We start from the raw sequence: 27990 nt of genomic DNA, 5'->3' as shown, positions 1-27990 counted from the left end.
ACAAAAGGAAATGCCATCCCAGTGACCTTTGAGGTTGCATTTCACAGCATGTTTTCTACATGAGAACAAATGATGAAACTTCACTATTTCTGCCAAGTGAGTGGTAGCTATGGTGAAGATTTATAGGCGTGATCTGATAATCTATGGGCCTAATCATGCAGTTATAGAGTTGCGTGTCATTTACTCAAAAAGGCTGAAATGATCTAGCACTGTGTGGACTATGGTGAAGGAGTGCATTTTGTCATCTGCAAGGTTAGAAGATATACAGCCTATTTAGCAGACTGTAAAAGGGAGAGACAAGAGCTAATGTTTCTCAAAATAGCAGACTGTTACACAAAATTTTACAAGACTCAGAGAACGAAGAAGTGGGGACTGTCAGATGCACTCTAAATTGGAAGCCATTATGGTTTTCCTTTTCCGTATTGCTTCAATAATTATATAGATTTTCTATTTAATTTTTTGGAAATTATTTAAGTCATGCTAACTTCATCTCTTTCAGAACAGCAAACATGGAAGCAGACTAATAATATAATATTGACATATTTCAAGTGTTGAGTTCTTTAGATGAAAGCAGCATGTTCAGAATGTGTTGTGCCTGTAATGTGCCCGTGTTCCCTTATCTCTTGTGTTACATTTTATTCAACAGTTAAGAAGGGTAAAAAGTGCGTCTTTCAGTTGTTCTATTTTAGGTAAACATAATACGGTACACCTTTTCTAAGCACTGATTAACTGCTCAACTCCATTTCTACAAATAGAACTAAAGGTGGCAAACACTTTGCTTCTCTTCGTACTTAACCTATCCACGCCAAAACCAGTATGTTCTTCGGCACAAGCAGGGAATTAAATTGATGACTGAAAATTTAAATTAATACTTCTTCTTGTGATCTTCTGACTAAGAACAAGTGCAGCTTCAATTTATCATATAATGCATTCCCTAGCAAGGAACAGCATCAGCCTGGGTCCATATGCAGCTGGAAGTAGTGAGGGAGCAGACACGTTTCCTTGCAGCATATTGTCTCTCCTTTGGAGCCAGCTCGCCTGGGAAGGGGAGATGCTGCCCAGCCTGCAGCAGGTCTTGGCTCCTGCTCTAGCTGTCAATTCCAAGTTCTTAAATAGCTATTTAGAGCAGGGGCTGAGGTCCAAAAGACGGGCAGTGATGTGTAGATCACCTGAAATGTCATGATTCGACATGACACATTTGCTCCCTTCTCTTCCCCACCTGCTCACCTCACGGGTCTGATTTAAATCAATCTTTTCACCTCTCCCAAGACTCACAATTTAAGCCGAGCACACACTCATGAAAACAGATTTATAATGAAGCTGGTGGCCATTAAATACTAGCCTTACATCAGAGGTGACCTTATTGTAAAGCGTTGTACAGTGAATTTATTTTGACTTTTCACATTCTATACCTTGTCTCCCACATCACAGAGACGCGCGATGAGGCAGCCGAGTCAGCGGTGACGGGAGGCCTGATGTGTGAGAATAATGCCCACATCTCACTTGGTTACAGCTGTGCTTCACATCCCAGCAGTCTTCAAGCCTCAGGTATATTGCATTCATTACCTCTTTCAGAGACGTGCATTTTACATAAATAGCTGAAAGGTGATTAGAATCCCTGACAGAACAGCATTTTATCTGGAATGCAACCATGAAAATACGTGCCTAAAACAAAAAAAAGGCATCCTACATCCTTTTCCTAATTGATTTAAGCTACAAAGACCAGCTTTAGTTTTCCCAGGGTGCAGGAACTACCAGGAAGACACAAATTGCATGTTTTCACATCTCCTTATAAAAACTCCCTGACAGGGAGTTGAAACCAGAGTTTTCTCTTTCTCAGATGTCCTACTCCTGTGAATGTCATCACTCAGCAGAAGCACACATCCTGCCACCTGATCATAAAAAACAGTTCTGTAACAACCCTCATTTCATGCTGCTGATTCCAGCCCACCATAAATCAGCAACACCACAAGTAATGTTGGAAATAATTGTCTGTTCCCGAGCTCCCCTCTTTTTATGGCCCAGGTGCCACACAGCTGTAGCCATATGGTAGACTACGTCCTATAGCAGTGGGTTATAGCAGAACCCCCGACAGTAACACTACCTGAGTACTCGGAAGCTTTTTAATGCTGCAAACTGGACAAGTGCAGCTTGTAGTCATGCAGTGGTTTTCCTAACCTTTAAAAACGTTATAAAAGGAATCAAGTCTGGCTTAAACCAAATCAACTGCTGATTCACTGAAATCTGCCTGGAAGTGCAGGAGGTGATCCCAGAGCTGATCCTTGGACAAGTCTGCTGGCGTGCTGCGCTCTGACCTGTCCTCCCTCCGTCAGTGCACCCTCTTTCTACCATCCAGCTTTTTTTTTTTTTTTTTTCCCTGAGCAGAGGTTGGTCGTACTGATTGCTGTCTGTGAAAATGAATTAGTGCAGCACAGCTAACATTTTGACTTCAGCTGCGTTTGACCTCTGTGTTCCTTAGCCAGGTCTTCCACAGCAGCTTTCAGGAATGTGTCTTGTTAAAGCACACAGGGCTGGGTCGTGCTGGCCCAGCACCACACTCCATTAGCAGCAGATAGCTCTACTTTCAACAACCACCAGGCACATCTCACACAAGAGGTTTAGTCCAAGGCTGCCGGAAGAGCCAAAACTCACCTGGTATCTTATTGCTGAGCACAGCATCAGCCTGCCAGCGGGAAGGACCAGGTGTGCTCCTCACCTCCCACCGTGGACACAGCTTACAGTTACCTGAGCAAGTCATGGCTCGCTACGGTCCCTGTCAACTGCAACAGCTGGCCATGCTAGTGCACTTCAAAAGGCAGGGTTTGGCTCATGTCCCTTCTCGGCTGCATGGGCCAAGAAACTCATCATCAACTGATGTGTGCTTCAGCTCCCAACTTGTAAACATAGAAATGTAACTTCAGGTCACAGGAAAACAAAAGAAGTAATTGAGTTCTGAGGCAGATCTACTTAGGTTGGAAAATAACGTAGAAATCCAGAGCAGAAATGTAGAAATGCCCAAAATTACTGGCTAAATAAAAGTGATTCAGGATATCTGATCATTTTTATCAGGTTGGCCCAGACGCACAATTGCCCATCTCCAATTACACCAAAAGGCCCACACTTCCTCCTTCATTAATGCACTTGAAGGATTTAATGAGTTACTTCATCAGGTTAATAAATCCCTTCAATAACTTTATTACACTTTGATGCAATTATTCAAGTGGTGCTGCTAACAAATGATCATCATTTATATTTCTTGACAGAATAACTTAGTTAATATATTTGGACCGTGAAATACAAAATCCATAAATAAACTGTGGGGACGACTGAATGTCTTTGAAGGAGTGGGTTTTTTTCTGTCTCCAGTTAAGGTAACATTGGAAATCCTCAGTCTCTTGTGCAAGTAACTTCAGACAAGTGCTAAGGAGAACTGCAGGAGGTTGGTGCCTCCTAGCAATGTTCTGCTTCCCACCGAGTACTTAGGAAGGAGGCGAGCTGCTGCAGGACATGTACCACAGTCTATAGGGAGGTGTCTTAAAATGTATCAGAAGGGACATAACCCATATTTATTTGTTCCAGCACTTTATCAGGTTTAAAATCCAGCTTCATAAAGGCTGTTCCATTTCTTGAGGTTAAGATCTTTGGCTAGTTTTGACAAGGTGCAGTGACACCATCAGAAAATAACATTATATTCTGGCAATTATTTTAAAACTAAATTGAATTGGTTGCCATGCCATTTGTTTTTCCTGTGGCATCACAGTAAATGACATCATCAACAGAATAACCTTAGGGGCAAGGATGTTTTCAGAATCTTAACCTTCGAATGGCCAGCAGTATTACAGCTTCCTATTACCAGAGTAATAATATTTATGGTAGGTAGACTGCAAGAATGGAACCGTACCATTTATTTACTTATACTTGATAGCCACCTCTGGCAAGAACAAATTTCCCATTAATCACCATCTTATCTCTGTAAGAAACAGTTACTCTCAAGGACATCTGTATTATTCCCTTTGTTTTATTAATACAGAGGATAGCACTGCTATGGATCATTTGACACTGAACTTATTTTCTAGATGTTCTTTTTTAAGGGGAGCTGAAATGCTTAAATAAAATAAACATTGATCTTTATTAATAAACAAATGACTTAGTTAAAACCCCAACCATAGCGAGGGACATGGGCATTGGAAATCTCTCTGAATATATTTTTATGTAAAGAAACTGCAAATCTATCTTTCTTTCTTCTGTTTTTTTATCTGCTGAAACTCCTGTTATGAATTCTGAGTTTCTCCTGGGAGTGCAGATGACCTTGTTAACATATGAGTGCCAGAGAAGCAGTGCCCTCCAGTCCAGGGAGCCAGGGAAGTGAGGCCAGTTTCCAAGCTCACATCTTTTATTACAAGATACATATTTCTCTTCCCTTCCGTATAGTCTTTAGCTAGCATTTTAAAAATTAAATATTATATTGAGCTCCAGGCTGATTTGTTTTTCTAATTTTTCAAGAGCACTGCATCATGTATTTTCATCTTTAAAAAAGAAATCAATATAGGCCCAGCAGGGGACAATATCAGACAGTCAAATTCTCTTTCATGTGAGAAAAACATTAGTGGAAAGACTTCCACAAGCTGCAATTTGTGGAAGTTTCTCCCAGTCAGTTCTGTTGAGTTTCCTAAACCAAGAGGGTCACAGATAAGCACCAGTCTCAGGGCAGCTTGGAATGACCAGGGCTCTTCCTGTTAGCAGTGGACTAACTTCTGCGCAATCTGCTTTGAAATAATGGAGCCACAGTTTCTCATTTCCTTTCATTTTGTCTCCAAGCGCCACGCAGAGCTCTGGGCAGCAAGGCCCTGTGATTGTGGAGGAGACACAAGCAGCGTTTAATGGCTCCTTTCCCGTGCAGCCGCCTCTCAGCTCTGTCTCGGTGAGTGGTAACTGTTGGCAGTGGGACCTGGTGATGCTTGTGTGTTTTAGATAGAGCAAAGCAAAGGGCTCTGCCACCTGCCAGCCCTGTGCCCCCTCTCTCTCCATCTGTCTCAGCCCAGGACACAGAGGACAGCCTCCACATGGGCTGTCCTGATCCACGCCGCAGGCCTGAGTGTCCTTTCCATGGAAACCAGAGACTGAAGACACAGGAAAGGAAAGAAAGAAGAGACCAGGTCCGTGCCCTCTATGGCACGATCACCACTCTTTGGAAGTGACCAAGTGCTGGGCAGGAAGGAGACAGACCCTGTTGTCCAAAAGCAAATGATTTATCTTGCAACAATGCAATCCTTATGCCAGAATGAGGTGGTTATACTAGTGGAAGGGGGACCCATTCATTTTAATTTGCTGTTTAATTAGCTGTCCAATACCATACAATGGTGAGACACTTGCTTGGATGGGATGAGCCACCTAATTGTCAGGTAAACACGCAGTCACGCCTGCCTCCTAAACTCAAAGGCTGCTCACACAGCAATTACTCTGGAGTCTGTCAAATGTGATTTAACTAGTAATTTTCTTGCAAAGTGAAAGCTGCTCTTTTAAATAAAGGACTCTATGCTCTGTCCTGCCCCTCTGCCACTGCTGGGTCCAAGCTATGCTGCTCCGGCCAAGGCTGCTGCCCAGCACAGCTGTCCCCTGTGAGATGTCAGGTGTGGGTAGGGTTGGCTGAGCCCCAGGAGCAGGGGGAGCCCCGCAAACCCCCCCAGTGAGTCTGTGCTGGTCTGGCAGGTTACAGTGACCCCGTGGATCCATGTGTGGCAGCGGAGGTGTAAGGATGCTCTTGGGAGGAACGCCAGCCATGCAGCTGGGTTTCTCTGACTCCAGCCAGTGAGCAGAGCCCAGCCTCAGGCACCCGTGCTCAGCTGTGCCTGCCCAGCTCCCCACCACCCTGCTGAGAGCTGGGACCCCCCATCTGCCGTAGGCACGGGCACCCTGACGGCCAGCCCCACAACACTGCAGCGAGAAATGCCCCGGGCAGGTGCTGCATTAGGGCTGGTTCATCCCTGACAGGGGCTTCCTTCAGGGATGACAAGAACAGCCCCACAGCATCTCCATCTTCCTGCATTTAAATGTTTGAGTTAATAACATTTATGGGGCAGCACAGAAAAATGAACTTAAATACATCATTTGTCATCTCAGGATACTGAATTACACCATTACTGAAAGAGATACAGAGAAATGTGTCTAATAATCAGAGTATATTTTGCACAATTTACTTTGCATTTTCCATATCTTGCAACAAGCACAGGATAGCGAGGCTTCTTAATGATCATAATATATGTGCAGAAGAGCAGTTCCCCTAGGGCTACTGATTAATCAGGGAAATACTCATTTGTTCTGGCAGAAGTGATGTGCATCTAGGCAGGGCAAATGATGAGCCCTAAGTGCATACAGCAGCCATCAGGGGCCAAAAGTTTCCATTCATTTAACTGATTTTCCCTCTAAGAAAAGAACACATTTTAGAACAGCACCAGGACTTAACAGCACTTGCTCTCCGCCCTAATTCCTTCAGGGTTTTGTTTGATAAAGGCATAAAGAGGCCCCACATTCGTTTTAAAGACTATAAATGTGTAAGAGTCAGCCTCCAAACTAAGACATCCCTGCTGCTTGCTTACAGCATTCAGGGGAGGACATAAGGTCTCAGCTGCAGTATCTGATTACTGTGTGAGGGACTTGGGATCGAGTTAGAAGATTTAAAGGATTTTTCATCAGCTGATCTAAATTCCTGCCTGTTTTTTTAGTACCGGAGAAGCGCTGCATGCCCACTGATTGCAGTCCTTCCTACGCTCCATCACAGTCAGATTCATTTTGTGGTTTGGCACAGCCGTTGCCACCTAGAAGTTTGCAACCCGGTGTTTGCTAGTAACCTCTGTGCTGTACACATATTTCTCTAGTGTTCATTTTCAAATTAGCCACAGAAAGGACAAACTAAAAGCAGATGTGTCATACTTTTCTCTGTGCGTTTGGAAGCTCAGTCATGGAAATATCTTTGTCAGATAAATGAATTCCAGGTCACTGGGATAAATAGATGCAATAAAATACTTGTATGTAGAAGAAACCTATACAAAAATGTGACCCAACAAACTCTTCAAGGAAATTGCCATGTAAGAGATCCAACTTTGAGGCTTACCTCAGGCTTTTGCCTAACATGATAGTTAGTACTTTAAATTGAAGAAAATGTGATGGGATCTTGTGATTTTTTTTTCCATTTACTTTCTCAATTTCATGGGATCAGCAAAAAGGCAAACAAATCTGAACTAATGCTGCGCTTTTGATTCCACCGCTGCCTGCACACACGACAGGGATCCTTTGGTGGAGAAAGGTGTACATGTCACCCTTCTTACGGGCACCCCAAAATTGCCAGAAAATGTGGATTTTTTGTCTTGTTTTCAACATGACACGAGAAGGAGAAAAACTAGAAATCAATGGGAAGGCTGAAACATAATTGGAAAACACTAGTTATTTAGTTTGGCTACTGATTTATTAATGCATTATAGTTACGCACTCAGGAATAAACCCTCACTTAAAAACGTTCTTCAGCTCTAGCTGGGATTATTTACAGGAAATAAAAACAGTTAAAGAATTAAAACGAAATCCTGCCTGTACTGAGTCAACAGAAATGTTGCCACTGACCTCATTAGGCCAGGTTTTACCCCCAGATATCTACAAAGAACCACAATTCTCTTGCAGTATGACTAGCAGATTAATATTCAACAACACCAGTTTATCTTTCCCTACAGAATCTTTCATTTTTATTCAGCTGGCCTAAAAGCTTTGCTCCACAAGTTTGTGTTTCGGTGCAAGACAGACGATGATCTGTGCTCCTTTTCAGGCAGTTTGCCCAACACTGCCATTCCCATTTGGCTTAAGCACCTTCTGAAATTATTATTTTGCCTCCATATCCCTTATAACAATTTTTTTTTTTCCTCTGAGGTATCTGCTTTCTCAGCAGCAAGTTTAAGGCATTTCAGGCTACAGAAGAACTATAAAATTAACACTGTGCTTACATGGATCATAAAGAACAAACTCCTTTAACCCTGTCCTTCAAAAACCCGTAAGCTTTTGCTGTACTTCAGCAACTCACCATATGCTTTTGCAAGGAACATTTTGCACCTGCGACCACAATACAGGAACAACGCCAGCTTTGCAGGAGAAAACATTAACTAATTTACACAAAGCCTTAGGTGGTCTATTAGCCCTGCATAAAAACAAGAACATGTAATTACTGGATCCACAGACAGAATTAAATTTGATTGACTACAAAGAAGCAATGAGTGAAGCAATTAACGACAAAGCCGAAGTAAACTCGTCTGATGGGGACCCCGTGGCCTGGCTGAGTGAGGCTGACAGCACAGCATCTACCTCTGCCCTCCTGAGAGACCTGTCCACACCAAATCTTCAGCTCACTGCAAACAGTTAAGCTCCTGTCAACAACGCGGTTCAGCTGTCTACTGAAAGGTACAACCTGATAACCCTAAAACCAACTCAGCACAGTACTAGTCTTCCAGCACTGTTAATTTTGTCAAATCATTCTTTGTCCTGTGTTTCTGGACAGGGATAGCAGCTACCCAAGGTGGATGCTCCTCCGCTGGGGGAGGGTACGGCGTCGCTCACTGGAGCACCACATGCCCAACTGGGCAGCACAGCAGATGCTGTCCTGCGAGCGAGATGGAATAGTTGCCCTGGTAGGCTTAAATTCATTAAGATAATTGCGACTGGTCAGAGTCACAGGTGCACAGTTAAATTTAGGATGGCAAAACCCATCCAAAAGAAAAGCATCTCCACTTTCCATCTCCCCAGCCACGCAGGTTAATTGCAAGTATTTTGCCAGCGCCTGCGGTAAGGCAAGAACCTGGGGTGTTTCTGTCGCAGCTTCCGTCCACAATTTGATTTAATGCCCTCTATGAGCAATTGCATCTCAGTGCTTGTAATCAGAAAATGTCATAAAAGTACCTGCTGCCTGGTCCAACATCTTTTGGCTTTGACAGTTCAAATTTACAGCTTTAATTCAGGAGTCTGGAAGCCTGGTATTTTGTACATACAGTGAGTGAAGGGCTGGGGGAACAATATTTTATAAAATGTTCACCTGTGTTCAGTGACCCATGGAGGATATAACCCCTCAGACCTTGTGAAATGACTTGCAGACAAATTCACAGTCCAGACTGTCCAGTTGCAAATTACAAAGCCCCAGTTAAACCCCTGTGTGCCTGGATGTACTGACTTCAGTGTTTTGCCTCTCTGTAATAGAGTTGAACTTTCAGCAGCTTAATTGAACATGTGCTCAGCTGGGTTCTCCCAGCCTTTTGTAAGATCCTCTCAAGCCTGATTTCTTGATCACGTATACAACAAGCTGCATTTCAAAACTGTTTCCTGTTCTGACATAACTTTTTTCCTAACAGAATTACTTTGCTGAGGGATGGAGCAGCTGAAATACACAAACGATTATCAGTGAATTCACCATCAGCACCTGAATTGCTCTTGCTGCTTTTTGGGCAACTTCAGAGGAGTATGAAGCTCCCCCATGGCTGCGAGATGTGGGTGATGCAGAGGGCAGCCGCACCTATGCCATGTGCTTGTGTGTCGTGGGCTGAGGGTCTGCCACGGCTCCGGGTGTATTTGGCACCCTCACTGAAGCCTCAGCCTGACACCGAGTCAGAAAAATTAGCTTCCTCTCTCTGGACTAAAATCAGCAGGATTTAGGGGTTTAAGTTCTGACCTCTGTCGCCTGCCCCTTGCAACATTTCCCTTATCAGCATTGGCACAAACCCTTTTTCGAGGGGTTTCTGCCTATTTCAGCTCCAGGGCAGCTCCAGGGCCAGGCCTGGGATAGCTTGAATGCTGAGGGTGGGTTACATTTGGTGTGCAAGAAAGACAGCTTTCTGTAGCAATGGTGACTGGACTTCCCAGGTGTTTGTCTGCATTTGCTGAACTGGTTTATCAAATGCTGTGCAGGTGTTACTGTGCTGAGCGCTATCATAGATGTGGAAGGCTGACACGGTAAGTCTAGCACAGCCCTGGGTTGCTAAAGACTGAAAGAGGCTGTCAAGGAGAAATGTATAGATAATTTCACCGATTTCAGGAAAGATCAGACCCTTTCTCTCAGTTCTGTTATCTATATCTACGAAGTCTCAGGACATAGCATCTAGAGAGTAGCATTGATCAAGACACGATACGCCCTGAGTTTATTGGCACAAGACTGGCTGGGACACGCTGGTGAGAGTGGGACAAGCCAGAGGGGTCACAGCCCAACCCGCACACCTGGACCAGCGAGGAAGGAGCCGGGAAGGAGATGGGACATGCCCCGAGCATCCACAGCAGGAGGAGGAAAGTGTCCTTCAGAGAGAGTGTGATCTGCCTGGTCCTCACAGGCAGGTGAACCAGGCAGCTCGCTACACGGGTGCAGTGAAGGCAGGCACGAGCGTGTCTCTGCAGGCAGGGACTGTGGCTTGCTTTCTGCAGGACTCAAGATATATTTCACACTAACGGCACAGCTGCAACACAGAGCTAAGTGCGCCCGTATGAAAGGCACTGACACACAACCACTGCTTGGGAGACACTAGACAAAACAGCTACAGGATTTCCTTCAGGAAAAGACAAGCTATGCATGCGGCTGTGGTGCACAGGACAATGTCACCCTGCTGGGCACAGCGGGTTGGCAGGAACTGAGTAACGAAGCGTTAAGCAGAGGTGAAGGGAGGCAGCACCCCAGCCGTGGCCCAGGCTGATCCCCCATCACGGGGGGCAGGCCAACGTTGACACTCCTGCTCCTTTTGGCATCCAATTTAAGTCCCGGGTCTCTGTTAGCACGGTGTTCCCAGGGGTGATGTTTGGGGCTGTTACAAAGTGCAGGCACGCCAGCATTGCAGAGGTCCCCGATCCGTGCTGTACATGCCGCTGTTTAATGAGGCCTGCTGTCATTACAGCAAAACCACTCACGGACTTGCCTTAAAAAGCCTCTTATTTATAGTATCATAGATTACCTTAATGTCTTTTTACTGGGAGGTGCTTTGAAATACCGTGCAAATATTACAAAATGGTCCCGAAATAATGGGAATATAAAGAGAATCTGACAAGGAAAAGGTAAATATTGGATGGAGGCGAAAGCGTTTGTTGAAATTTGCTGAAATCTTCAGCAAAAGGGTATTTTTATGAAAAGTATGGAGTTCTGAGCTGAGGTTTTACAGTATATCTTGCACATGGGACTCAGTGCAAGTGTGTACTCTGGCACAAACTCCTGATGGAGAGATCTCTGTGTGAAGTGTAAAAATTAGGAAGAATTTTCTCCTATCAGCAAAACTACCTCACAACCAACACTACAAAGCAATGCTATTATTCACCCATAACATTCAGGAAGCAAGAGTTACTTTCTCAGGCAGTGTCTCAGTTTTCAAGGAGAATGTCAAAAACCTGTAGTGATATCCAGTCCTCTTTAAAGCTTTACATAACCCTGACTATAATTTAATCTCTCACCTATGCCACCTCACTCTGAAGTTTTCCTTCTCACTGAGTTTCATGTGTTTTCTCTCCGCTCTGTTTTACACGTGCTGCTCTCCCATGATTTACCCAGAATTATCTGACTTCCACTGACACATCAAACTCCTTTCATCCTTTCCATCAAATTTCAATGCCATCCTCCTTTTTTTTTTTTTTTTTTTGTCAAATATAGACTAAACTTTTGTACTGTGTCCATTTTTGTTTTGCTTTGTTTTGTTTTATGGCATTAGTTTTAGTTTGTGCTTTAATCTGTGGTGGAGAGATGGAAAATTTGATTTGCACCAACCTCTGTGTGTGTTAGTGCAGGCTTTCTCTTGCCAGATAAACATAGCCTAGATGAGCCCTCCATGAACTATAGCTATGCTTTCCCTCTTTCCCTGTTTGAACAAGAAAAATATTTGAAGTACCTATCTGGTGAATAAAGGAGATAACCGGAGCATGATGATTTAAACCTGGCCAGGTCCTCATGTTTCTACAGTGGATAATTACAGGTGGAATCTTAAATGGAAATGTGTTAATCAGAGTAGGATCTGCTGCCAGTGCTCTTCCCATCAAAACTCAAAAAGCGGCAAGGAAATGAAGCAGTAATGACAGGGCTTGCATTTGGCCTCTAAATCTTTTTTTTCTTAGGTATCCATATTTTAATGAAATTTATATGCTTTTTAGTGTAGGAGACATTTTGATCATCTTAAATACAGTCTCTAACTAAACATTCTGTAATTAAACTTCTTGGTTTATCTATGCAAAGTTCCAAGGAATTAGAGCAAGCCTTATTCCTCCAGGTTAAGCCCTACTTTTTAACTTAAAGACACAATATCTAAGCCCAGGTTTTACAGGGGAGGCGTGGGAGCAGAAGGATGTCCCTACGCCAGAGAGCCCCCGTGGAGCAGAGCAAAGCAGAGCCTAAGCCATGTGTGCCATGACAAGGCCGACGGGCTGGACGTGCTCAGCAGCCCACATGCCTCTTGACCCGGCTCGGTTCGAAGCTCTTGCCCCTCTTAACTATTTAACTCATTTACTTTTTCTCCAACCTTTGATGACATTCCCATGTGGGATGTGACATTTGTGAGCCACAGATTACTTTAATCGAAAAAGAACACTCTGGAAAACATGCACAAGACACAAGCATATTTGAATCCCTTCATTCTCACATGCCAAAGTATAACATTGCCTTCCAGAAAAATACCTTTTAAATAATAATTTTAATTAATTTGTGGAGGGTCTGGCTCCTGTTTTACGGACAGATGTATGCCATGCTTCCTTTTCTTTGCTACGTGTGTGAAACATCCATTATTTTTCCATGACGTAAATGATCTAATTTCTGTTGCTTTCCCTGCAACACAGTGCCATGTTCATTCCTCCTTCAGAAATTTCAGAAAGAGAAGCAATTTGTAAGAATGACAAGAAAATGGCTTCTCATCTGTGTACACCACAGCAATCCGACACACAGAAAGAGGCTCTGGTGGGGTTCACAGATCCTAACTCCCACCGAGTTTCAAGCAGTCCAGATTGAAAAAAAAAAAAAACCAAACAAAAAAAAACCCCCACCACACATTGACCAATTTGATCGTAAAGATTCTAATTCAGCACAGGTTAATTGAGAAGTCAGATTTCCTGCTATCACTTCTGGAGAGGAGGGAGATAAGCGAACACAATGACTCTTTATCAACAATATGGGGACTTCATTTAAAGAGAGAGCATTAGGTTACAGGCTAGAAGATTAGTAGCAATCAGACTGCTCTCAGAAAAGAAAATGCACTGGGTAATAAAGATAGAAGGCATGAAGCTGGATGCATAGAAATGAGGTTTGATGCCAAATATTACGGGTCAGATCTGAGCTATCTGTCAAGTTGGCACTGATCACTGCCGATGCACAATTATTATTATTCACCTGTGATCAGGTCATTTACCACTATCAAGTCAATGGCTCCTCCCACCCATTCCATTTGTTAATGGCGTTTTAATGAAAAAAACCCCTCCATCTATTCTCTCTTTGCCATCGCTAACCATTATATAATAGTACATAATAGTATATGAAATACATTTACTTTTTCCCAATCACCCATAAAAAGATATCAGCTGTTATTCTGTTCTTTAGCCACAACCCCATAAATCTGAGTGTAGTTCTGCCTTTAAAAGTGGCAGGCTTATTTTTCCTTTTTTCTTTGTGTGCCATGTGTTTTCCATACCAAAAAGTGCCTGTTTTGTTGCAAGTGACAGAAGGAGAATTTAAAGGGATGCTAAAGGATCATAAAGACTCCCCTCTATCCAATCCCAGGCATGCATTCGCCTTATTGTTCTGCTGACTAAAGAATTAGAAACTATTAATATTGTCTCTGCTGGCAGGTCAGAAAAATACTTATTCTGTAGACGAGTAGATTAATCCAAAGGGGAAAATAACCCTGCACAGCCCTGCAAAAGCTGGCTGTCTAACCAATCCGTTTTTCTAAACCCAGATGTTTTCAATCGTTTAAGTGTTAATCTCACAATACTTCTTTTTATGCCTAGTGAAATGATTTCAACATGTATTAAACCACTGAAGAATTCATATAATTAGCGCAGTTACTGTTCTTTATGAAGGAGCCTTTCGAATGAAACCCTGTCTGTGAGTTTGTCAGTCATAGGCTCACATTAATTATCCAAGGCACGTTAGGACCTCTTGCCATTAGCTTTTTTGATGGGCTCTGGATACTGCCCGACTTTGGCTACTCTTTTCAAAGAAACTTCTAGTGAAATCAGAGGCAGTATAATACTAGTTAACTCATAACTTAAATGCTGGCATTCTTCTCTAATGAGAACCTGAATAAAGCGAGATTTAGGCTTCAAAGAAAATGATTGAAGGGTTTGGTCTAGGGAAGACACAGAGCACTTGTCCCCTCTGCATGAGGGCAGGGAATTTCTGATGCTCGGTGCCCTCCCTCGAGAGACGATCTGAGCAAAACAGTTACACTACAAAGCAGTTAATACAGCATTACATCCAGTGACTAACTGAGGTTCCTGGACAGACCAGGAGGAGCGGGCAAAGCCCGTGATGGGTATGGAAATCGGGTTTGCAAATGAAGGCACTGGAATCCAGCCTCTGGGATTTACTCCAGCAAAAACTGGGTAACTATGAAATGTAGTTATATTTAGCCATTTTTTTTCCTGAAAACTGGAGAGTTTTTTTTTTCCTTCTTACACACACCCCTCTTAGTCTTTTCTTGGCATGACTTTGGTCTCCTCTGATAAAGAGCCGGTTTGAAATATGACAGCTAGGCTGTGAGCTTTAAGCCCCGACAGGTGCTGATGGGCTCTGCTATCTGGGCTCACTGTGTGAAGAATAATAGCTTGTGAAAGGAAGGTTACAAATAAGGTCATGAAGCAGCTCGGAAAGCCTTGCATTTCATGTCAAGGATCTTAAAGGTTATTGGAGGGCTGCAAAAACTTTCCTCCGGGGCTGCTGACTGACAGATCAGTGTCATGATTATAACCTGATTTTGATAAATCATGTTGATCTACCATTTGCAAAAGGCTTTAAGAGCCCTGTTGGCAGGTCATGAGCTCCTGTGAAATACTAGATCAAATCCACAGGAAGAAAATAAACCCAGCTTATGCCTTCCTCTATGTCCTGCTGGCATACATAGTGCACAGCAGCTGGCCCGTGCCATCCGAGAGCAGGACCTGGAGCTTGAAGTGATGCACTCAGGGGAGCCTCTTCCAGTTTTGTGAATCTCCACAGACATTCCAGTTCCCTAAGGGCCGTTTAGCCCCTGAATCTTTAAGCAAAGTCCCTTTGCCTAACAAGCGGGCAGTAGATTTCGTCCGTGGGAACTGCCCGGCCGAGAATACGTGCAGTTGCAGGCGTCTGTGCTTACCCACACGGGGTGAGGGGTTTCTCTTGGGGCTTAAGGATGCTTCTTTTATAAGTTTGGTACGAAACAAGGGAGAGGAATCAGTTTAAAATTAAAATGAGGATTTTTCAACTTGTCCTTAATATTTATAAGGCTCTTTTTGCCTTACAGTCAAATCCTCAAAGAGAAGATGGAAAGCTGCTCATCCTTATTTCTTGTGCCTTTAGTTCAGCTTCTCATTGTTTATACTACTCTGAGGAAAATAACTGTTCTGGAAATGCAGTCATTTATAAAATCCAGCCTACTAAGCCTTAAACAGCAGAGACATGCCCTGCTATGTTTGTTCCTTTGTTGTTGCTATGGCATTACCACACATTTTTCCATGTAGGAAAGGAAATCCCATGGAGACCAGATAATAAAGGCTTGAATTTCCAGGGCATAGTGTCCGTCTCGCCTCTTGACCTGCTTGACACCCTCTTTCACCAGACCTGCCTTCACTGAATCCAAATAAACAGCCAGCCATCAAAGGAAATATTTTAAAAGGATTGCTCATGGTTAGCCTTGATGAAATATACATCGGGAAACCTGCATTTTAATCACGTTTGAGTTCTGCATTTCAAAAATGGTTTTGTTTAACTACATCAGACTTGTCATTCAGGGAAGTTTCCTTCCGTAGGATGCCTGCATTTAGAAGTCAAGTTAACCAAACCCAAACAAATTTCCCAGGAGGCTGTAAGAAGCCAGACAAAGCATCTCACACACTCAGCGTCTGACCTCCGCGTTCTACCAGGTGTAACTGCCTGCTATCTGCAAGAGTCCGAGGTGCTGCATGTCTGCACAGCATCACCCGTTCCCAACAGGGTGTCATGAGGTTTCACCAAAGTATCATCACTGCATGTTGCCTGTTGGGACAACCTTGGCTTAGACTCTCCACTTGACTTGACGCTAATTTACAAAGATTAATCCTGTGTCCTAGCCAGTCTGCTCTGCCTGAAGGCCCCGATCATTTTGGGTTGCACGGGATTGTTGTGCCTTGTTTTATCTTAGAAACAGCTATTTCATGGTGTTACCTGAAATTACATTTTGCATATGTGCTAAAACCGATGTGTTGATGATAAAAGTTTTTAAAACACCCTGGGGCATTAATCTTACGTGATATTTCATTCAGCCCAATATACAAGGTAGTTGTCCTACTCAGTACTATCAATCTTGAACTCATTTTAATGTATATCTAGTTGTAATTTAAGTGTCACCTGTTGTAGTTATTAGGGAAGAATGTACAGTTCACAACTGACCAAAGAGCAATTTTCTCAGACTCGGAGTTGTTCTGGTACAAATTGGCATGGTGGATTTTGGGCCAAACTTATTTGGCTTCATTTGTTGTCTGTCTTCCACTGCTGTAATTTTTGTGTGACATAATTGAAAGGCACTGGCCCAGCCATCCAGGCATATTACAAGTGCCTCGATTCCTCTCATCTTTCAAAACCACATATCCATGTTGCCTGTAGGATATTGCAGCCAGAAGACAGAGCCAGGCAGCACCCGATCATCTGCCACAGGCAACGTACAGCTTGTGGCCTTCCAAATTCTTCAGACAACACAGAAAAATAAACAACAGCCTTACAGTCTTAATGGACTTTTAATGGATTTGATGGATTCTGCATCGGCAGTTTCTAATGGAACATCTAAAGAGGAAACTTTCCCTTCCCATAGAGATTCCTGGGAGAATGTGAACGGACAGTGCAAAGGCTTCTATTTGCAATGCTTTGATGCTGCGCAACAGAACTCAATGGCAAGACTCAAAAGTCTTCGTTTCCTCTGAAAAGTCATTGAGTTTTCAGGGGATAGTAACTGAGCTGTGTTGGTGCCACAGGCTTGTCACGTACCACAGCAGGCAATAGTGGCAAAAAGCACCAGTAAACCCCGTGAAGTCTGTGACCTCCTTGATCAAGGCCATTTAATTTAACTCCCCGGAGCTGATGAGGAGAAGGTGCAGAAACTGGGGCTCGAAGTCTGCTCCCATGCCCAGAGGGAGGCTGAGGTTTTAGATGGGGAGTTTTTCTGCAGTTATCAAAAACAGGACAAAGCCTAAAATTCCTCTGTTGAATCCAGATAGGCAGAAGTGGTAATACATTCCTTCTAGTCACATATCCTTGACTTTGTTATTTTTGCATAATCTTTCAACATCCAACTATGGATAAATAAATTGGTTTACAAACCAGAAAGTAAATCACCATTCACCGCTGAGCTACTATTGTGCCTCTTATTTGTAAGGCAGCTTTCAAGCTTGTTTTTTAATCAGTTTGGCTTGACATTTTGTTTTCCTACTATTATTTATGAGCTGTATCTTGTGAATGGATTATGTAAAATAGTTTAATTCCAGTTGTTGCAATTTCTCAGATGCCATCGCACAGAAGCTTGCTTCGAGTAGAACACTCAGGTCCAGATTTGGTTCCCAGTTGTGCTGATACAAATTAGACCATCATCCACTGAGATCAAAAGGGCTTTCCTCAGATTTAAAACCATTCTAAGCATTTAAGAAAAAAAATCTGAGCAATGCTCGTCTCAGAGTGAGCAAAGGCGCATCACTGCCTCTCAGCAGCACATTTCACAGATGGGGTTAACCCACTTACCCAATGTCCTCAGCTCAGTAACTGAACCTGGTGATTTTTGTTGCAAGGAATTAACTGCACTCAGCTGTGACTCGACTGCTTTTGTTAGAATATGGCAGAAACGTGGATGGGTGGATTTTATAACATTTGCTTTCTAAGATTTTGGATGCATCAGTCACTTTCAAGCAACTAAAGCCTCAGTGGCTAATTAAAGTGAGCACATTAGTCCTCTTCTGATGGCAGGTGTTGGCTCTTCTCTGTGGAAGAGCAGGCTACCACTGTAGCAAACCAGCAGCTCTTAACCCTTGGCATGTAAAAACTATCTCCAGATGCCAAAAACTGTGCCAATTATTACTCTCCGTTTCACAGATCCCTGATCTCTCGGCGTCTGACTTCACACCTGAGCGTGGTACAGAGAACGTGTGAAAACAAAGAGTTCTGTTGCTAAGGAGCAGTTGGTATGTATTTTTGCTATTTATTTCGCTATCCTAAATGATAGTTCATTTCTCAGGATGGAGTATGCGACGTGGCCCGCAGCAGTCGTCACGCAAAGGAGGGAGAAAGAACAGTAACTACAAGTTTCTGCTGCGCATCGGCTTGCTCGGGTTACTGCTCCAGGGCTGCCTGTGCTCGGGGCGCTTGGTGAGGTGCCCGGTTCCTGCACGCACCCGGGGCGTTGTCAGAGCCCGGCCTGGTGCCTGTGGGAAGGGCAGCCTCTGCTCTGCCCCTTGCAAGCCAAACTGGTTACCGGTTTCATCTCAGCACACAGAAAGAGGTATAGTTAATTTGTATGACACCGGCGTGACAGCAGAGAGCCGTGAAGATGATGGACGTTGCCAAAGCCATCGCAGGGCAGTTTTTCCGCAGATGACTGCAAAGGCAGTGCCAGGCAAAAGGCACACACAGCTCTGTGCCTGTCAACGACTCGGTGACAACCAGAGTCATGCAGACTGCATGTTTGCAAAACTCCAGCTCCCTCGTTTGAAGAAGCGCCTCTCAGCTGAGTGATGCAGGGCTTTCCAGGCTTGCCTGGGGTTGCGTTCAGGCGAGGAGAGCAGGCAGGACCTGCATGGCCCAAACTGACGCCTGAGGCTTCAGAGCACATGGCCAACGAGTTTTGCTGGTGCTCTGCTGGACCCAGCACCTCTCCCTGTTTGAACAGTTCCCAAAGACCAGCCTTTTCTGGGAGCAGGGAGTAATCCTGCGCAAGGTTTTTTATCCTTATTTAGAAAGACATGTTATTCTACTAGCATACCATGCTAGGCATGATACAGTTTAAATGTTCTTCACTGGTTACAAATGTGACCTTCATTAACTCATCTTTGTGTGCCTCGATCTACAGGAACAGCTCATTGCATTTTCAATTTAATTTAATTTGAATGATAATTTAAAAGTTGTTTGATGCAAATGTGACCATCTGCATCCTCACAGCTGACAACAGTTTTTAAAGATGAGTTTGCTGGCAGGGGTGGGGGGAGAGCTTGATGGAGAATAACAGCCAGGGGCTTTGCAAGGTGGTTTTCTGCGGAGTGTGGAACATCCCAGGAGCAAGCTGTGAGTACCTGGGGGCTGAGCAGGGAAGAGAAGCTGAGCCAAGCAGTTGGTTGTTACCCAAGTTGTATGTGACCATTTAAGTGTGAAGCAGTGATCACAAGTCATCAGACCATCACAGCTGGTGGTACTACTTGTTTGCCCCAACAGACCAGCTGCAACACAAACCAGGTGGGAGCTTAAACTGCTGGGAAAGGCTGAGCCAGGTTCTCTGCTGCCTTGTGCCTGGCTCTCTGGTGCCTAGCAAAGACACTGCCTGTGGCTCTTGATACAGCTTTTATTTCTGTCAGCAGCAACGCTGTCCTCAGACTAAGAGCTCATGGTGACTTTGATGGGGTGGGGAGATGGAGAACAACTTCTCTTGCTTTGCTATGACTACATCTAAGCTGTAGGTTTCTGGGAGCAAGTGCCCGCCTGTTACTTCCCCCTGCTGTGCATCACAGTCCTGGATGCTTGTGGACAGTAAATAACAGTAATGGTAACAGTGCTGATGGCTGATTGTTCACTGTTACTACTTGGGTGCCAAACTTCGAATAACTTGATGAAACTGAGACCCTGAAACGTTACACAGACTTTTCTGGAACTTGGTCGGGGCTGACTACTGACTTCCTCCTGAAGTAATATGATAAAATGGGCTCTGTGTCCAAACCAAGCTCTTGAAAAGGAGCCAGAGGAACCATTTTGCCCCTAATGCTTCTCTGCTGGCAGCTTTGGTCAGGTAAGGATGGAAGTGGAGCTCCTTGCCGAGCCCTCACTCCGCTGTTCAATGCTTCTACCTGCACCCCAGGGAGCAATGCTTGGAGACTCGTGTCCCGTGTGGCTCCAACAAAACCTTTGTGAACTCCACTGGAAGAGCTAGCAAAGGGAAGGAAGCTGGGGAAGAAATTAAATCACTTTATCCTGTACCCTGGAAGATTTCTGTATTTCAAATAATGCTTTTGTTGGCACCTGTGTGCAACAGCCATTGCGCTGGTGCTCATGGGAATGTGGTTGAAAGCTTTTAGCTAAATTTGCAAGCATCATCTCCCCTGCCACTGCAAATCTGGATGAGGGAAATGAGGAAAATGACCCTGTCTAATAAGGAGTGGTTGGGTTAGCATTGCCTGTGGCTCAGGAGACCTGGTTTTAATTCCTAATACAGCTAGTACCTGAGAGGCTGAATTCTCTCTTCCGTTTTTCTAGTGAAACTCGAGCATTACCACTCCTGCAAGATCAGACCATACCCATCTTTGCTCTATTTTGGGGGTAGTACTGTGTGCTGCTGTCATCTCAAAAGCAAAAAATAAGTGTGTCCTACTTCAGCACAGTGGAGCTGTAAGTGTGGTCTATGTCAAAGCGCTACTGAGGAAGACAGATCCCTTAATATAATGAGCATGAATGTTATAAACTGTAGAGTTTATTGTCTTAAATCTAGGAACTGGATGAAATATTGTTGGAAAACCATCACAGCAGCTTTCTGTTGCAGAGGCTTAACTATTGGTACATTTATCTAACTCCCCCCCCCCTTCATTTAAAACCATGTTTCCTGCTATTTCTCTTGTGCTTCCTAAACTGGGACATGAGAGATCACAGCTCTGACAGCAAGAGCAATTGCCTAGAACTCCCCATACAGCTCCGCTGTCTTACTGCCTCATGTTTCAGGTGCCTTTGAGAGCTGTGTTAGTGGTCACTCGGGAATACCAAAGCTTGGAGTTACTTGTGTGGCTGCATCTTAGGTAGCCAGATACACAAATAACTCTTAAAACTTGGTCCTATTTGAAGTTCACCTTACGAGCAGTCTGTCAGCATCCCTGGCTCTCTGTCTGACAGTAGAAAACTACATGTAGCAACCTGATTTCTGATGGGTATCTCCTGCTCTGCAAATTATATTTTAACTGTATTCACGGGCATTAAAAAAAAATTATTTAAGTCAGCTTTTGGAAACACAAGAGAGAGGTCCCTGGTTTTCTTAAGAGAGATCGGAATGAGTAAATAAGGTGAACAGAGAAGCTGAGATGGTGGTTGGGAACAGAAGCTTTAAATTGCAACTGTAAGGCTGATTTCTGATCCTTCTGCTTTGTGTCAGTATTGCTTCTCACCAAACCCATTAGAGAAACACTTAACAGAAAAAGGCACCCCCCCCCGGGAGAGCCTTCCACCTCCTGTAGAGATTTGGAAGAAAGCTCACATCTACCCATTAGAAAAAACTACTTTTGGCTTTTTAAGTTCAAATTATGTATCCAAACAACATATGCTGGAGCTGAACACAGTCTTGCTGGGAGGGGATTTGCCAAATCTAAGGCTGCTCTAGCAATAAATAATAAACCTAATTAGGCTCCTTCCCTCTGGAGCACCCAATTTTGTGATAGTGATACAACAGGGCATCAGAGCCTCTCTTAACAGATACTCAGAAGAGCGTTGAAGTGTTTAAAAAAACCAAAAACACTCTTCTTGAGAACAGCCAGTTATAGACAGTCACATTATTTGTGGTTGTATTTTCCTACCACTGTGCATCAGCCCCTTCTGAAAAAAAAAAAAAAAAAATTAAAAATTAAATTAAACAGCAGCTGGTCTGACTACAGTGCATTGCTATGCAAGACAGAGAAAGCAGCTATTTTGTACAAATACTGATTGCAGTGTGAGAAAACGACGGACACTCTTTATTTTTCTCACAATACTTAGTTTCCTGGTATCAAACATCTCTTTGATAGCAACCCTTATAGTTTGGCTTTCAAGAGGCAAAACCACTTTAACTGGTGTGTTAGAAGGACTGCAGATTTCATCTGTCACTGAAAATCCTTCTGTGCTTCCTCTACAAACACACAAACATCAAATGGTGGAACTTTTCCAAGGCTGTCAGCTCAAATATCCTTTTCTGGCTTGGAAAGATGCTTAAAATGGGAAGTTTCAGAAACAGAGATGAGAGGACTCATGTTTCACCTTCTTCACAACTCCCACTACATGCATTGCCCCTTGCTGGTAGTTCAACTGCAAGGCTGGGAATTCATCTATTTTTTCCCCCTGGATCTCTAAGCCTTGGCTCTTCCCTCTGCATAAACCTTGAAACCAGTCAGAGGAAACGAAGGGTGCTTTTCCACCGGCAGTTCTGCCAAGCCCAGTTGGCAAGCTTGTCCCATCAACCGCAATACTGGTGCAAGGGGGGGCTGTTAGTGCCTTTGTTGTAGGAGCATTTTTGCACCGCTGGGGTAGGAACCCCCCAACAGCTTGGTAGCTGAGCCCTTTCCCCCTTGTGTCCTCATAAATTAAACATAACGGCTGCCGCCCGCTCCTGCAGACAGCCGAATTCTAATAAATCATGTAAATAGAGTCTCGGAGATTCACTGCCCTTTATTTCACTTGAGTCCCGTAACTCAGCTGTTAATTGGATCTGAGATAAAATCTATTTTACCGCATGTTCCCTAAGCAGGACTCTGTAAAGTCCTCTTCAGAATAATAACCTATAGCATCGCCGCCTTTGTTTTGCTCCTCTCCGGCACCGAGGAGGAGAGCAGAAAGGCAGCGTGGCCAAGCTCAAGAGAAAATTTCTCTCCTCGTGGCTCTGTCAGGCTGCTCCTGTGTGGCCATCAGCTCCCAGCCACCCGTGTCCTAGTGAGGATTCTCACTGGTTTTTGCAATGCCAACACCAGGCTGCTGCTGCTTTCAGTCCCAAAGCAGCGGCTTCCAACGGGCCCGGCAAAGCCTAACCCCTTCGGAGCAATTATACGTGGCTGTTCTAACTAGCAAATGCTTTATCCTTACAGTAAGCTTGTTTTTCAGAAAGATCTTAGAAAGTTCTGGTGGTTTAATTGCTGTAAAGCACCTTTTCAGCTGGGAGTTTCATCGATGAAACAGATGTGGGATGTACAACCAAAAGGCATTTGGAGTTGTTTTTTTTTTCTTGGGGAAGGTGGAACCCAAAATCTTCTGTTTGCTTCTTGCTTTCCACTAATTCCAACACTGAAGAAATTTCAGGCCTTTTTAGGATAGCTGTTTAAAGAAATTAATAAAACCCACACCTATGGAACTGAGGCGAGCTTTTGTTTTAAGTATTTTTCACTCCAAATTGAAATCCTAAATATTTTAGCGAGAAGATTTGCTGCAAGGTCTCTTGTCTGGAAATTGCCACTCCTCCGGTCCTGTCCTGTCCAGAGCGGGTGGCATCTGCTCAGGATGGAGCACCTATTCCCTGCAAAGCACCTGCCCCGCGCCTTGCTGCGCCCACCAAGGATGGAGCGCAGAGAGATGCCCTTCAGCCAGCACCACGCAAAGCCACAGGCTTGCGCAGGTCACGTCAGCTAAGCTCCAGTGCTTTGGCTACTGATTTTATTGTTTATAGACCCAACCTGAACCAGTATCTAGGAGCAACAGCAACATAATTAGCTTTGGCAATTAACACTGCTTAACTGAAGCTGCTGCAGGACCAAAGGTGCTTTTTTAGACTGCAGCAGCAGCAATTAGTGTTTCATTAAAGTAACAAGCCTAGCTTGGCTGCTGAGCCTGCCAGAGTCTGTTGATCTAATTTTGGGATCCGTCAATAAACCCTAGGGGCATTAAGGTGAGATGGATCCAGACTTTCACCACCACGTTTGAAAAGCCTGACTGGAAAGGCACGGGAAGATTTTGTCTTTTCTTGGTTAGTTAATGGTCATCTCAGAGTAGGTGTGAGGTGTCACCAGGCAGCACCAACTGCAAACAAAGCCGGTGGGTGCAGTCGCCTTTGTACATCCCAGAGATTGAAACTGGGGCCTCACGGGACCCTGGGAGGCAGAGATGGTTCAGAGAGGCTCCTCCACTTCCAGCTTTCAGGTTCTACCTCCAATTTATTAGTGAAGAAAGTAGAAATACTGTTATCTGTACCCCCAAGCAAACATCCTTTTTGTTAGTTTTCTGAAGAATATACTTCTGCGCCAACTTCACATTCAGTTCTTTGGCTGATTTCTGTTTGAAAAATAATACATGTGTTGGGAAACATACTTTTGGGTTGTTGGGTTTGGTTGTTTTTTTTTTGAAGTGTTGCCCGCAGCTGTGGCTTGGTGATTTGTTGACCTTAAAGCTGAGGTCAGTTCTGCCTGGAGAGGGGAAGGAGCTGCCACACACAGCCAAGTGTCAGTGCTCAGGGTCAGAGTGACCAGGTTAGTCACTGCTGGGCATCCATCGGGGAGTTCGGATGGGAGAGGTGCATTATATGCACATACAGCTTTCTGGTGCCAACTTTAATAACCCATTAGCTGTGATATTCACGTCTCGTGAAAGCATTTTTTTGGATGCTTTCATTATTTTGCATCCATGAGATGAATTAGTGACCTTCAACAGTTTGTTAAAATCGTTCCAGATCCTACAGAGAAGGTAGAATAATTGAAATACGCAAACCGTAAGAAATACTACATGACTATATGATACGATTCTCATGATGAAAATCACAATACAGCCGTTTATTGGGATAAACAGACTGCGAGAGTCTTTAGGGCCCCACATTTTATATGGTGTTCAGGGTGGTGTTCGTGCCATGTTAGCCTCAGTTTGTGAACACTTTGTCCTTTGGTATAATGATCTATTTAAAACTGCACAGTTTTGGCAGACAAATGAGATATATCTTTATAGGTATTCCTGGTTTTGAAGGCCCAGGATAAAAATTTGCAGTGCACATCCCTTCCTACCATCGTTCGTGTGTATTCAACTCCAGCCAACATACCAAACAGTATTTAGTGGTTTTGCTAGGAAATACCACTATAGAATCAGCAGAACATACCTTTTTTTGACTGTTCTTTGGCATAACACAGGGGGAAAAATATCCTGCTATGGCAGTTTCTGATACCCTAAGGGTTATTACCCGACACAGCTGTTAATATATTGCCTCTTTTCCTTGCAACCTGCTTTGCTGTTTTCTGTGTTTAACTATAACCAGAAATTCCCAGTAACCTGGAAGCTTGCTAAAAAAATAGGAACAGAGCCGTACTTCTGCTCTGATAAAGTCAAGAACTTTCCAAATAGCAGTTTTATTGGAAAGTGTTTCTGTTGCAGACAGCAAGGGGGGCTTGGGTGTCTCTTCTGAATCAATGCTGTATCCATTCCTCTGGGATATGCACTTTGCATTTCCATAAGGGCTTTCTCAATGTTTCTGGATATGTCAGAAAAACAGGAATGCTTTCCTGCTTCCTGAAGATGAAAACTTAACTTAGGAGGAGAAAGTGTGTTCCCCCATTCACTGTTTACTTCGACTACCTGTGAAGTTTTTACTTATGGCTGTTTATCAGGCTTGGGATTTCTGAGAGGGAAGAAGATGACAAAAGTCTCTAATCTGGCTTCCATGAAGTTAATGCCACTGAGCTGCGGGAAGGGGAAGGAGCTGGCAGCGGGACACCCATTCACAAGCTGGGGACAGGCTCCCTCCCCATGATGTTGGTGTTCAACGCCCACTAAAACTCTTTGACCCCAGCGCTGGTCACCATCAGCAGCGTTTGTCGCAGCTCATTACACAGCAGGAATGTGGAAGCCCAGTGACCTTTCCCAGGAGGACAGACAGAAAAGCAACGGCACAAAAGAGGGAAGAAAATGTTGTACACTTTAGAAGAGAAATAATTGAATGTTATTATGATGGAAAACACTGGGCTGACAACAGGCAGGAACAAAGATTTTCCTTTTAGGGTGTTTGTGGGACACGGGGGATTCGGGCATCTAATCATTCCGCTGAGTTCAGCTTCCCTTCGTGCCCCCTCCCACCCCGCCTTGGCTACCAGGGAATTTTGGCAGGCTGGGGAACAGCTCTTGGGTCCCAGTGACACTGGGGCAGGGGGGACCTGGGCACTTCTATGATGCACTGGAGCAAGGATCAGAAGTGGGAGGACTGGGGGCACCTTGCGTGGCCTCCTCCTGCCAGGCAAAGGAAGCAAGAGACCTAAATGGGACATTTCTAAGCCTATTAAAGAAGTCAAGGCAAACTTTCAGCCTGTCTCCCCAAAGCTCCCCAGCTTCTGTAGCGGGAGACCCTGGGACTGTTCCCAGCCGTGACTCTGGTCTCTCTCCTTCAAACAGGTCCAGGTTTCCAACCATCTAGTTCTTCCCTTCATTTCACTTCCAGTTTTTATTTAATCTGACTTCTCCAGTCTCCTGAGACAAACTGATTAATTCTTTTCCCCTTTGTAGTCCCCCGAGTCCCTTGTTCAATCTTTCCCGCCTCAGTGAGATCTTAATAAATGCTGCCTGTGGCTGGAAGTGGGATTGGGTCTCAGAACTGTAATTAATTCTTTACTTCCTCCATTGCTTCAATATGCTATTTACAGCCATCAGCCCGTGCAAAAGCAGAGGTTTGCAGGCTGCCTCCAACTTTTGCTTCTGATTAATGTGTTGTAGCCACCTTGCTTTCTTGCATTTCTTGGTTTGCCTTGTATCCAGTTTACTGTCAACATAGGAAAACCCTGATGGACTCTTGCAGTTAAAATGGAATCTCAGAGACAACAATTGTCAGGCTTTTCTCTTTACTTGTGCTTGAAAGCCTCTTGGTCCAGGCTGGCTGCTCGTGACAGGACATCCAGACCCACTGCAGCATCATGACCGTGGTCTGACTATAACCTCCCTAATTGCCTTCTGTAGTCTCCTTTCCAGTAGCAGTTGCAGGATTTTAACTCCAGCACACTGACTGTCAGCCCAGGGAGTGCTTTGGAGGCATTGCACAGGAGGAGAGGGGTGTAAGCTTGGAGGGAGCTGGGTGAGACACAGCAGCAATGACTAGGAGCATCGGAAGGTCTGAATGAGGAGAAGCTATTAAAAGGGTTTGTGGTTGTTGGCGGAGCAGCAGAGGGGAGAACAGCGAATGCTTGAAGCCTGCAAACAGTACAGAATCATGTAGGCTGATACTGTGGAATATAAATGGGAGTGGATTTAAGTTAATCTAGAGATAATTGGGCTGAGTGGGGGAGCTGCTCCTTGCTGGCTGTGGGAGCCTCCTCTGGCAGGGATGGCAGCCCCGGTGCTGGCCCTGTTTTATACCGATGGAAGTGCCTCAGCCTACTGCCACGGACCTGCTCTGGGTTTCAGCAGTGAACTGGAAAGCTGCATTCAGTATGCCAGTGAGGGAGTGAATGCAAATTTCCTCCTTCTCTCTCTTTTGGGTGAGATTTATGCCACCTCCAACATGCCTCCTGGCAGCAATAAATCACAGAGGGGGAGGGAATGCTGCAAGGGAACGGTTCACCCTGCAGTTTCTGCACGAGGGGCAGGGAGAGGTGTGGGGATCAGCCAGCCTCTCGCAGGCACGGAGCCCCAGCACCACACACCTTCCCACCACTACACCAGAGACCACCCCCCAAGAGCCTGGGGAAATAGAGTTGGGATTTGCTTTTCAGTCATCCGCCTTTCCTCCTGTTGCCAGCGGTGTGTGTGTGACCAGGCGCTGGAGGCTGGGATGGAGCTGTCAACCTCATCTTGGCCGACAGGTTTATTCCAGAGACGAGCTCTTTGCCTGCTCTGTGCCGAAGTCCTCCCCAGCGTGTGATGAGCTGGGCACCCCCCAGGTGTGGGCAGCACCACAGACCTACGTGCATCAG

General features: G+C 44.5%; 1 long non-coding RNA gene across 1 annotated transcript in view; it reads left to right on the top strand.

Annotated features, from left to right (window-relative positions):
- Nucleotides 1-12: 12 nt before the first annotated feature.
- Nucleotides 13-27990, top strand: part of LOC113487154 — a 42666-nt gene continuing 14688 nt past the window's right edge. The window contains exons 1-2 of the long non-coding RNA XR_003399736.1: nucleotides 13-1548; nucleotides 18287-18375. This is a non-coding gene — a long non-coding RNA (uncharacterized LOC113487154). The remainder of the gene's footprint in view (nucleotides 1549-18286; nucleotides 18376-27990) is intronic.

The sequence above is a fragment of the Athene cunicularia genome (genome assembly GCF_003259725.1).
Source record: "Athene cunicularia isolate RWA chromosome 19 unlocalized genomic scaffold, athCun1 chr19_part1, whole genome shotgun sequence".
Classification (NCBI taxonomy): domain Eukaryota; kingdom Metazoa; phylum Chordata; class Aves; order Strigiformes; family Strigidae; genus Athene; species Athene cunicularia.
This window is presented reverse-complemented; position numbering and strand designations above follow the sequence as displayed.